The following is an 11,551-nucleotide window of genomic DNA, read 5'->3' as shown; positions in this document are numbered from 1 at the left end:
CTTTGTTCATCGGAAGCGTGTGGGGCTTGTGGAGGTGATGGCTCCACTTGAGTAGAGCATTGTCCTTCTCCTTCGGCCACAAGGGGTTCCTCAATGGGGAGTATTTGACCAATCCCCATTCTTCTTATGGCTTGGGGAGGAATTTCATCACCTACATCACAAAGACCACTTTGCTCCACTTGGGAGCCATTATTTTCATCAAACTCCACGTTACACGTCTCCTCAATGAGTCCGGTGGACTTGTTGAGGACACGGTAAGCATGAGAGTTTGTAGCATAACCAACAAAGATGCCCTCATATGCTATAGAATCAAATTTAGCTAAACGTGCACCTTTCTTGAGAATGAAACACTTACAACCGAATACCCGGAAGTACTTGAGATTGGGTTTGTTTCTAGTTAGAATCTCATACGGAGTCTTATTCAAGCCTTTGCGGATATAGAGCCGATTGGATGCATGACATGCTGTGTTGATGGCCTCTTCCCAGAAGTTATATGGAGATTTGAATTCTGCCATCATTGTCCTTGCAGCGTCTATCAAGGTCAGGTTCTTCCTTTCTGCCACGCCATTTTGTTGAGGGGTATATGGTGCATAATATTGGTGTTTTATTCCCTCATCACCTAGAAACTCATCCAAGGTGTAGTTCTTGAACTCGGTGCCGTTGTCACTTCTAATCATCAAGATCTTTGCTTCATGTTGACGTTGGGCTTCATTGGTAAAGTTGATGACAGTTTGTTGAGTTTCATCTTCTTTTTGAAGAAATATACCCAGGTATATCTTGAGTAGTCGTCAACAATCACCAAGCAATACTTTCTGCCTCCAAGACTATCAAATGATGGAGGGCCAAACAGATCCATATGGAGAAGCTCCAATGGCCTCTTAGTGTAGATAAGAGTCGTTGGACGATGAGCAGTTTCATGAATCTTTCCTTCAATGCAGGCACTGCAAACACGATCGTTAGCAAAACTCACATTTGTTAGTCCATGAATATGGTCCCCTGTCAGAAGACTTTGCAAAGATCTCATATTGACATGAGCTAAATGGCGATGCCAAAGCCAGCCCACATCAACTTTAGCCATTAAACATGTCGCGGTCTTAGGGGGTCGCTTTGAGAAGTTCACCACATAAAGACCATTTTCGACATATCCAACATAGGCTACTTTAAGAGTCTTGCTCCTCAGGAGGACCACAGTATCAAGATTAAAGAATGTGGAAAAACCCATAATTGCAAGTTGACGAACCGAAAGTAAATTGTAGGCAAGTGACTCAACAAGCATGACCTTCTCAATAGATAACTCTTGAGAGACGACCACCTTACCGAATCCCAATACCTTTGACGAGGATGCATCGGCGAATTGGACATGGGTGGGCATAGATGGAGAAGGATGCACATCCACCACTAAGTCCTTGCTTCCGGTCATATGATTTGTTGCTCCACTATCGAGCAACCATGACACCCCACCGGAAGCAAACTCCTGCAATAGATCAAGGCTTGGTTTTAGGTACCCATTTTTTAATGGGTCCTTTCATGTTAGAGACAAGGGTCTTAGGAACCCAGATAGCCCATTCAATATACTCATCGTAGGAACCAACAAATCTGGCATAGACATGCCCATCACTAGCACAACATAAGACATAAGAAGAATTGAGTTTGTCGGTTGTGTTAGTAGGAATGGTTTTGCCCTTATTGAGGTTTCCATAGTCCACCTTGTTCCTGTTCACCTTCTGAGTCCCCTCACCCTCTTTGACAAAGATGTCCATGAGGGTAGGAGATCATTTGTTCCTGTTCCTCCTTTTACCTTTTGACTTGGAGGTAAGTCCAAGTCCCTCCTTTCCTACAACACCCTTTTGAGTGCTCAAGAGGTCGTTCAGGCTCTTCTCACCTTGTATGCATGCCACAAGGCCCTTCTCAAGTTTCTCCTTTAACTTGGCATTTTCCTCCACAAGATGTACATGCTCACAACAGGGGTTAGTTGCACAAGCATTATCAATTAACACAAAGGGAGGACAAGTAGAGATCTCCTTGGTAAGCTTTGCTTGGAGTTGATCATGAGACTCTTTCAGAGAGAAATGAACACCTTTCAAGACCTTGTGGGCCTTGTCAAGTGTGTCAAACTCCTCTTTGAGTCTGTCATGGCCAACCCCAAGAGCATACTTTTCAAACTTAAGCATACGAGTAAGAACAACATCATGATCTAGTTTCTTTTGCATTTTAGCGCAGTCATCGTTATATGACTCCTCAAGAGCCAAACGAAGAGTGCGCTCCTTTTCTAGAGCATTAGATAATTCAGCAATTTCATCGGCATAGTCACGACTGTGTCCCTGAAGCTCGGAGATGGTCTCCTCATGAGACTCAATGAGGTCAGTGGCCTCACCCGGTTGTTCCAAGAGAGCAACAAAGTGCTTCTTGGGTTCTCCCTTAATAGTGCACAGAAACTTGTCAAGATCATGCTCATTAAGTTCCCCAACATCACTATCTTCAACACAATTTAACAATGAAGGAGCAGAAGCGATGTTTGTCTTAATGATGGGAGTTACCTGATTGATACCTTTTGCCATGAGGCACTTGGTGATGTGGTTCTCGTTGGGGGCGTTGAAGAGAGACACCTTCTGGGGAGAGGTAGTGGCAATAGCAACAGTTGCCGTTGCCACTGTATCATCATCATCATCATCGTCGGAAGGGTACTCTTCAAGGGCCACCATCCCTTTTGGGTGGAGTTTCTTCACAAAGTTGTTCTTGATTGGAAATGATTTGGTTTTGTCTTTGCGAATGAGCTTGCCCCCGTTGTCTTCCCTTTTCTCATAGGGACATTCGGCCACGAAGTGACTCACGTTACCACAGTTATAACATGTCCTTACTCGTTGTTTGGGTTTGAATCCACTCGAGTTGTTCTTGGTGAAGGTGGGTCTTGAGTTCCTCTTGTTGCCCCAGAATTGCCTTGATGCAAGAGCCATGTGCTCATGATAGGCATACTTTGTGTCTTCAGGGCAGCTCTCCTCTTCATCATCCTCTTCTTCTTCTTCAGGCATTGCTTTTTCTTTCAACGCAAGGTTGGGTGAAGTTGTCTTTGAGCGAACACGAGCAAGTGCATTGTCGGCTGTTTCGTTCATGATTGACATTGCAATGAATTCATCCAACACCTCACTGGAAGACAAGGAGTGGAAGTTTGTCCGCTGACGAATGACAGATGATATGACTTTGTTGAAAGGCATGATGGCTTTGAGAAACTTGCCCTTGACCCATGTATCATCCACATCCTTGCTCCCATGATCCTTGAGTGCCATAGCAATAGCAGTCACCCTCCGATAGAGATCACGAGGGTCCTCGTCTTCCTTCATCACAAACTCATCGGCCTTATCAAGTATCACTTCATAGTTGGATCGTTGAATGCTTTAGCTTCCCTTGTACAACACCATAATATGCTCCCAACAATCCTTGGCCAATGTGAAGGGACGCAAGTGAGGAAGATCTTCAGGTGGCACTGCGGACTGGAGAATAAACAAAGCAGAGTGGTTGTATTGATTGTCTGCATCTTCTCTTGGAGTGAGGTTGCTTGGATCATGGGGATAATATCCTTGCTCGGTGATTCTCCACAAGTTTGTTGAGCTGTGATTCAAATGAGACTTAATAGAAAATACCCAGTTAGCAAATTCACCTTTTACAAGCTTAGGAGGAGGACCAACAGGATTAAGACGCGGTGCGGGAATGGATCCTCCATAGGCCATGGGGGTGGAACCGAGGCATATGTTCCAGTCCCATCCTTTTCGTGAGATGAGCAAGGTCGCATACCTTTAGCCGCTTCCTTAGAGGAGTTGGCCTCCGAATCGGTGACAGTGGGTTTAGCCACTATAGCCGGTTCGAGAGAACTTTTAAATCCCTCAATTAACTCTTTAAGCATGGTCTTGACTTCGTTCGTCAAGGACGTCTTGAGGGCGGCCATAGCCATATTCAAGTCGTCCCTTGTGACCGAAGTCAAGTCCATGGCCTCGGGTTGCCCATGGTTAATTCCCTCTTTGCCTTCCATACTCTTCGGGTGGTTAAACCCTTAATAAAGAGACGTGGCTCTGATACCAATTGAAAGGATCGATATGGTTGACTAGAGGGGGGGTGAATAGGCAACGACCATTTTTTAATTAATCTTAACAAGTTAAGGTAAACAACATATGGGTTCACAAATAATACAACAATGGGGTGAACCCTAATGAAGCTAATAACGAGAGTTACTAAGACAAGTAAGAGATAGACGACAACATAAGCATACACAAAGTAAAGGTTAGAGATAACCACAAGTGGAACCGATGGAGACGAGGATGTGTTACCGAAGTTCCTTCCCTTTAACAGGAAGTACGTCTCCGTTGGAGCGGTGTGGAGGCACAATGCTCCCCAATAAGCCACTAAGGCCACCGTATTCTCCTCACGCCCTCGCACGATGCAACGTACCGTGATTCCACTATAAGTGCCCTTGAAGGCGGCGACCGAACCTTTACAAACAAGGTTGGGGCAAACTCCACACAAAGCTTGGAGGCTCCCAACAAGACCACGAAGCTTCACCATAATGGAATGTGGCTTCGACGTGACCTCAACCGTCTAGGACGCTCAAACACCCAAGAGTAACAAGATCCGCAAGGGATTGGTGGGGGAATCAACTTTTCTCTTGGTGGAAGTGTGGATCTAGGCCTTCTCAACCAATCCCTAAAGAATCAACAAGTTTGATTGGCTAGGGAGAGAGTGTTGGAATTATGCCCTAGAGGCAATAATAAATGTATAGTTATTATTATAATTCCTGTATCAAGATAATAGTTTATTATCCATGCTATAATTGTATTGAATGAAGACTCATTTACATGTGTGGATACATAGACAAAACACCGTCCCTAGCATGCCTCTAGTTGGCTAGCCAGTTGATCGATGATAGTCAGTGTCTTCTGATTATGAACAAGGTGTTGTTGCTTGATAACTGGATCACGTCATTAGGAGAATCACGTGATGGACTAGACCCAAACTAATAGACGTAGCATGTTGATCGTGTCATTTTGTTGCTACTGTTTTCTGCGTGTCAAGTATTTATTCCTATGACCATGAGATCATATAACTCACTGACACCGGAGGAATGATTTGTGTGTATCAAACGTCGCAACGTAACTGGGTGACTATAAAGATGCTCTACAGGTATCTCCGAAGGTGTTAGTTGAGTTAGTATGGATCAAGACTGGGATTTGTCACTCCGTGTGACGGAGAGGTATCTCGGGGCCCACTCGGTAATACAACATCACACACAAGCCTTGCAAGCAATGTAACTTAGTGTAAGTTGCGGGATCTTGTATTACGGAACGAGTAAAGAGACTTGCCGGTAAACGAGATTGAAATAGGTATACGGATACTGACGATCGAATCTCGGGCAAGTAACATACCGAAGGACAAAGGGAATGACATACGGGATTATACGAATCCTTGGCACTGAGGTTCAAACGATAAGATCTTCATAGAATATGTAGGATCCAATATGGGCATCCAGGTCCCGCTATTGGATATTGACCGAGGAGTCTCTCGGGTCATGTCTACATAGTTCTCGAACCCGCAGGGTCTGCACACTTAAGGTTCGACGTTGTTTTATGCGTATTTGAGTTATATGGTTGGTTACCGAATGTTGTTCGGAGTCCCGGATGAGATCACGGACGTCACCAGGGTTTCCGGAATGGTCCGGAAACGAAGATTGATATATAGGATGACCTCATTTGATTACCGCAAGGTTTTCGGAGTTACCGGGAATGTACCGGGAATGACGAATGGGTTCCGGGAGTTCACCGGAGGGGGGTAACCCACTCCGGGGAAGCCCATAGGCTTTTGGGGGACACACCAGCCCTTACTGGGCTGGTGGGACAGCCCCAAGGGAGCCTATGCGCCAAGATAAGAAAATCAATGGAAAAGAAAAAAAAAGCGGGGAAGAAGTGGGAAGGGAGGGGGACTCCTCCCACCAAACCAAGTCCAACTCGGTTTGGGGGGGGAGTCCTCCCCCCCTTGGCTCGGCCGACCCCTTGGGGGTCCCTTGGACCCCAAGGCAAGGTCCCCCTCCCTCCTCCTATATATATGGGGCTTTTAGGGCAGATTTGAGACGACTTTCTCACGGCTGCCCGACCACATACCTCCATAGTTTTTCCTCTAGATCGTGTTTCTGCGGAGCTCGGGCGGAGCCCTACTGAGACAAGATCATCACCAACCTCCGGAGCACCGTCACGCTGCCGGAGAACTCTTCTACCTCTCCGTCTCTCTTGCTGGATCAAGAAGGCCGAGATCATCGTCGAGCTGTACGTGTGCTGAACGCGGAGGTGCCGTCCGTTCGGTACTAGATCGTGGGACTGATCGCGGGATTGTTCGCGGGGCGGATCGAGGGACGTGAGGACGTTCCACTACATCAACCGCGTTCTCTAACGCTTCTGCTGTACGATCTACAAGGGTACGTAGATCACTCATCCCCTCTCGTAGATGGACATCACCATGATAGGTCTTCGTGCGCGTAGGAAATTTTTTGTTTCCCATGCGACGTTCCCCAACAGTGGCATCATGAGCTAGGTTCATGCGTAGATGTCTTCTCGAGTAGAACACAAAAGGTTTTGTGGGCGGTGATGTGCGTTTTGCTGCCCTCCTTAGTGTTTTCTTGATTCCGCGGTATTGTTGGATTGAAGCGGCTTGGACCGACATTACTCGTACGCTGACTGGTTTCATCGTTACGAGTAACCCCCTTTGCTCAAAGATGACTAGCAAGTGACGGTTTCTCCAACTTTAGTTGAATCAGATTTGACCGAGGAGGTCCTTGGATGAGGTTAAATAGCAACTCATATATCTCCGTTGTGGTGTTTGCGTAAGTAAGATGCGATCCTACTAGATACCCTTGGTCACCACGTAATACATGCAACAACAAAATTAGAGGACGTCTAACTTGTTTTTGCAGGGTATGATTGTGATATGATATGGCCAATGATGTGATGTGATATATTGGATGTATGAGATGATCATGTTGTAATGGAAATATCGACTTGCACGTCGATGGTACAGCAACCGGCAGGAGCCATAGGGTTGTCCTTATACTAACATATTTGTGCTTGCAGATGCGTTTACTATTTTGCTAGGATGTAGCTTTAGTAGTAATAGCATAAGTAGCACGACAACCCCGATGGCAACACGTTGATGGATGATCATGGTGTGGCGCCGGTGACAAGAAAATCGTGCCGGTGCTTTGGTGATGGAGATCAAGAAGCACGTGATGATGGCCATATCATGTCATTTATGAATTGCATGTGATGTTAATCCTTTTATGCACCTTATTTTTCTTAGAACGACGGTAGCATTATGAGGTGATCTCTCACTAAAATTTCAAGACGAAATAGTGTTCTCCCCGACTGTGCACCGTTGCTACAGTTCGTCGTTTCGAGACACCACGTGATGATCGGGTGTGATAGACTCAACGTTCACATACAACGGGTGCAAAACAGTTGCGCACGCGGAACACTCGGGTTAAGCTTGACGAGCCTAGCATGTGCAGACATGGCCTCGGAACACATGAGACCGAAAGGTCGATCATGAATCATATAGTTGATATGATCAGCATAGGGATGCTTACCACTGAAACTACTCTCGACTCACGTGATGATCGGACTTGGGATAGTGTAAGTGGATCATGAACCACTCAAATGACTAGAGAGATGTACTTTTTGAGTGGGAGTTTAGCATATAATTTGATTAAGTTGAACTCTAATTATCTTGAACATAGTCTAAGTCCACTTTGAATATATTTGTGTTGTAGATCATGGCTCACGCAAGTGTCATCCTGAATTTTAATACGTTCCTAGAGAAAGCTAAGTTGAAAGATGATGGAAGCAACTTTGTAGACTGGGCTCGTAATCTTAAGCTAATCTTACAAGCTGGAAAGAAGGATTATGTCCTTAATGCTGCGCTAGGAGATGAACCACCCGCTACGGCTGATCAGGATGTTAAGAACGCTTGGTTAGCACGTAAGGAGGACTACTCAATAGTTCAATGTGCAGTCTTGTATGGCTTAGAGCCGGGACTTCAACGTCGCTTTGAGCGTCATGGAGCATTTGAGATGTTCCAGGAGTTGAAGTTTATCTTTCAGAAGAACGCCCGGATCGAGAGGTATGAGACCTCCGATAAATTCTATGCTTGCAAGATGGAGGAAAACTCGTCTGTCAGTGAACATGTGCTCAAAATGTCTGGGTACTCAAACCGTCTAGCTGAACTGGGGATTGAACTCCCGCAAGAAGCTATCACTGACAGAATCCTCCAATCACTGCCGCCAAGCTATAAAGGCTTTGTGTTGAACTACAACATGCAAGGGATGAACAAGTCTCCCGGCGAGTTGTTTGCGATGCTGAAAGTCGCAGAGTCTGAACTCCGTAAAGAGCATCAAGTGTTGATGGTGAGCAAGACCACTAGTTTCAAGAGAAACGGCAAAGGCAAGAAGGGCAATTCAAAGAAGAGCGGCAAGCCTGTTGCCAATCCGCCGAAGAAACCCAAGGCTGGACCTAAGCCTGAAACAGAGTGCTTCTATTGCAAGGGTATGGGTCATTGGAAGCGCAATTGCCCCAAGTATCTGGCAGATAAGAAGGCGGGCAAAGAAAAATCAGGTATATTTGATATACATGTTATTGATGTGTACTTAACCGGCTCTCATAGTAGTGCCTGGGTATTCGATACCGGTTCTGTTGCTCACATTTGCAACTCAAAGCAGGAACTGCGGAATAGACGAAGGCTGGCGAAAGACGAAGTGACGATGCGCGTAGGAAACGGTTCCAAGGTTGATGCAATCACCGTCGGCACCGTGTCACTTCAACTACCATCGGGATTAGTGATGAACTTAAATCATTGTTATTTAGTGCCTGCGTTGAGCATGAACATTATATCTGGATCTTGTTTATTGCGAGACGGTTACTCTTTTAAGTCTGAGAATAATGGTTGTTCTATTTCTATGAGTAACATCTTTTATGGTCATGCACCGAATGTGAGAGGATTGTTCATATTGAATCTCGATAGCGATACGCATATACATAACATTGAGACCAAAAGAGTTAGAGTAAACAATGATAGCACCATATTTTTGTGGCACTGCCGCTTGGGTCATATTGGTGTAAAGCGCATGAAGAAACTCCATGCTGATGGACTTTTGGAGTCACTTGACTTTGATTCACTTGACACGTGCGAACCATGCCTCATGGGCAAGATGACTAAAACTCCGTTCTCCGGAACAATGGAGCGTGCAAGTGACTTGTTGGAAATCATACATACCGATGTGTGTGGTCCGATGAGCGTGGAGGCACGCGGCGGATATCGTTATTTTCTCACCTTCACTGACGATTTAAGTAGATATGGTTATGTCTACTTGATGAAGCACAAGTCTGAAACATTTGAAAAGTTCAAGCAATTTCAGAGTGAAGTAGAAAATCATCGTAACAAGAAGATCAAGTTCCTACGGTCTGATCGTGGGGGTGAATATCTGAGTTTCGAGTTTGGTACTCACTTAAGACAATGTGGAATTGTTTCGCAGTTAACACCGCCTGGAACACCAAAGCGTAATGGTGTGTCCGAACGTCGTAATCGTACTTTGTTAGAGATGGTGCGATCTACGATGTCTCTTACTGATTTGCCGTTGTCATTTTGGGGTTATGCATTAGAAACAGCTGCATTCACTTTAAATAGGGCACCATCAAAATCCGTTGAGACGACACCATACGAACTGTGGTATGGCAAAAGACGAAAGTTGTCGTTTCTTAAAGTTTGGGGATGTGATGCTTATGTCAAAAAGCTTCAGCCTGAAAAGCTGGAACCCAAAGCGGAAAAGTGCGTCTTCATAGGTTACCCAAAGGAGACAGTTGGGTACACCTTCTATCTCAAATCCGAGGGCAAAGTGTTTGTTGCTAAAAACGGAACTTTTCTCGAGAAGGAGTTTCTCTCGAGAGAATTGAGTGGGAGGAAGATAGAACTTGACGAGGTTGTCGAACCTCTCATCCCTCTGGATGGTGGCGCAGGGCAAGGGGAAACCTCTGTCGTTGCGACGCCGGTTGAGGAGGAAGTTAATGATGATGATCATGAAACTCCAGTTCAAGTTTCTGTTGAACCACGCAGGTCGACGAGATCACGCGCTGCTCCAGAGTGGTACGGTAATCCCGTCTTGTCAATCATGTTGTTAGACAACAATGAACCTGCAAATTATGAAGAAGCAATGGTGGGCCCAGATTCCAACAAATGGCTAGAAGCCATGAAATCCGAGATAGGATCCATGTATGAGAACAAAGTGTGGACTTTGGAGATACTACCTGAGGGCCGCAAGGCTATTCAGAACAAATGGATCTTTAAGAAGAAGACGGACGCTGACGGTAATGTGACCGTTTATAAAGCTCGACTTGTGGCAAAGGGTTTTTCACAAGTTCCAGGAATTGACTACGATGAGACTTTCTCTCCCGTAGCGATGCTTAAGTCCGTCAGAATCATGTTAGCTATAGCTGCATTTTTCGATTATGAAATCTGGCAGATGGATGTCAAAACGGCGTTCCTTAACGGTTTCCTTAAGGAAGAGTTGTATATGATGCAACCCGAAGGTTTTGTCGATCCTAAAAATGCTGACAAGGTGTGCAAGCTCCAGCGATCCATTTATGGACTGGTGCAGGCATCTCGGAGTTGGAACAAACGCTTTGATGAGGTGATCAAAGCATTTGGGTTTATACAAGTGGTTGGAGAATCTTGTATTTACAAGAAAGTGAGTGGGAGCTCTGTGGCGTTTCTAATATTATATGTGGATGACATATTACTGATTGGAAACAACGTAGAGATTTTGGAGAGCATAAAAGGTTACTTGAATAAAAGTTTCTCTATGAAGCACCTAGGAGAAGCTGCTTACATTCTAGGCATTAAGATCTATAGGGATAGATCAAAACGCCTGATAGGACTTTCACAAAGCACATACCTTGATAAAGTTTTGAAGAGGTTCAAAATGGAACAGTCCAAGAAAGGGTTCTTGCCAGTGTTACAAGGTACGAGATTGAGTAAAACTCAGTGCCCAGCAACTGATGGAGATAGAGAGCATATGCGCTCCGTCCCCTATGCTTCAGCCATAGGTTCTATCATGTATGCGATGCTGTGCACTAGACCGGATGTTAGCCTGGCCATAAGTATGGCAGGCAGGTTCCAGAGTAATCCAGGAGTGGATCACTGGACAGCGGTCAAGAATATCCTGAAGTACCTGAAAAGGACTAAGGAGATGTTTCTCGTGTATGGAGGTGACGAAGAGCTCGCCGTAAAAGGTTACGTCGATGCAAGCTTTGACACAGATCCGGACGACTCTAAGTCGCAAACCGGATACGTATTTATTCTTAATGGGGGTCCAGTAAGCTGGTGCAGTTCCAAGCAAAGCGTCGTAGCAGACTCTACATGTGAAGCGGAGTACATGGCTGCCTCGGAGGCGGCTAAGGAGGGTGTCTGGATGAAGCAGTTCATGACGGATCTTGGAGTGGTGCCAAGTGCACTGGATCCAATAACCTTG

This window comes from Hordeum vulgare, chromosome 1H (genome assembly GCF_904849725.1).
Source record: "Hordeum vulgare subsp. vulgare chromosome 1H, MorexV3_pseudomolecules_assembly, whole genome shotgun sequence".
NCBI classification, from domain to species: Eukaryota; Viridiplantae; Streptophyta; class Magnoliopsida; order Poales; family Poaceae; genus Hordeum; species Hordeum vulgare.
Note: the sequence above shows the minus strand (reverse complement) of the source record.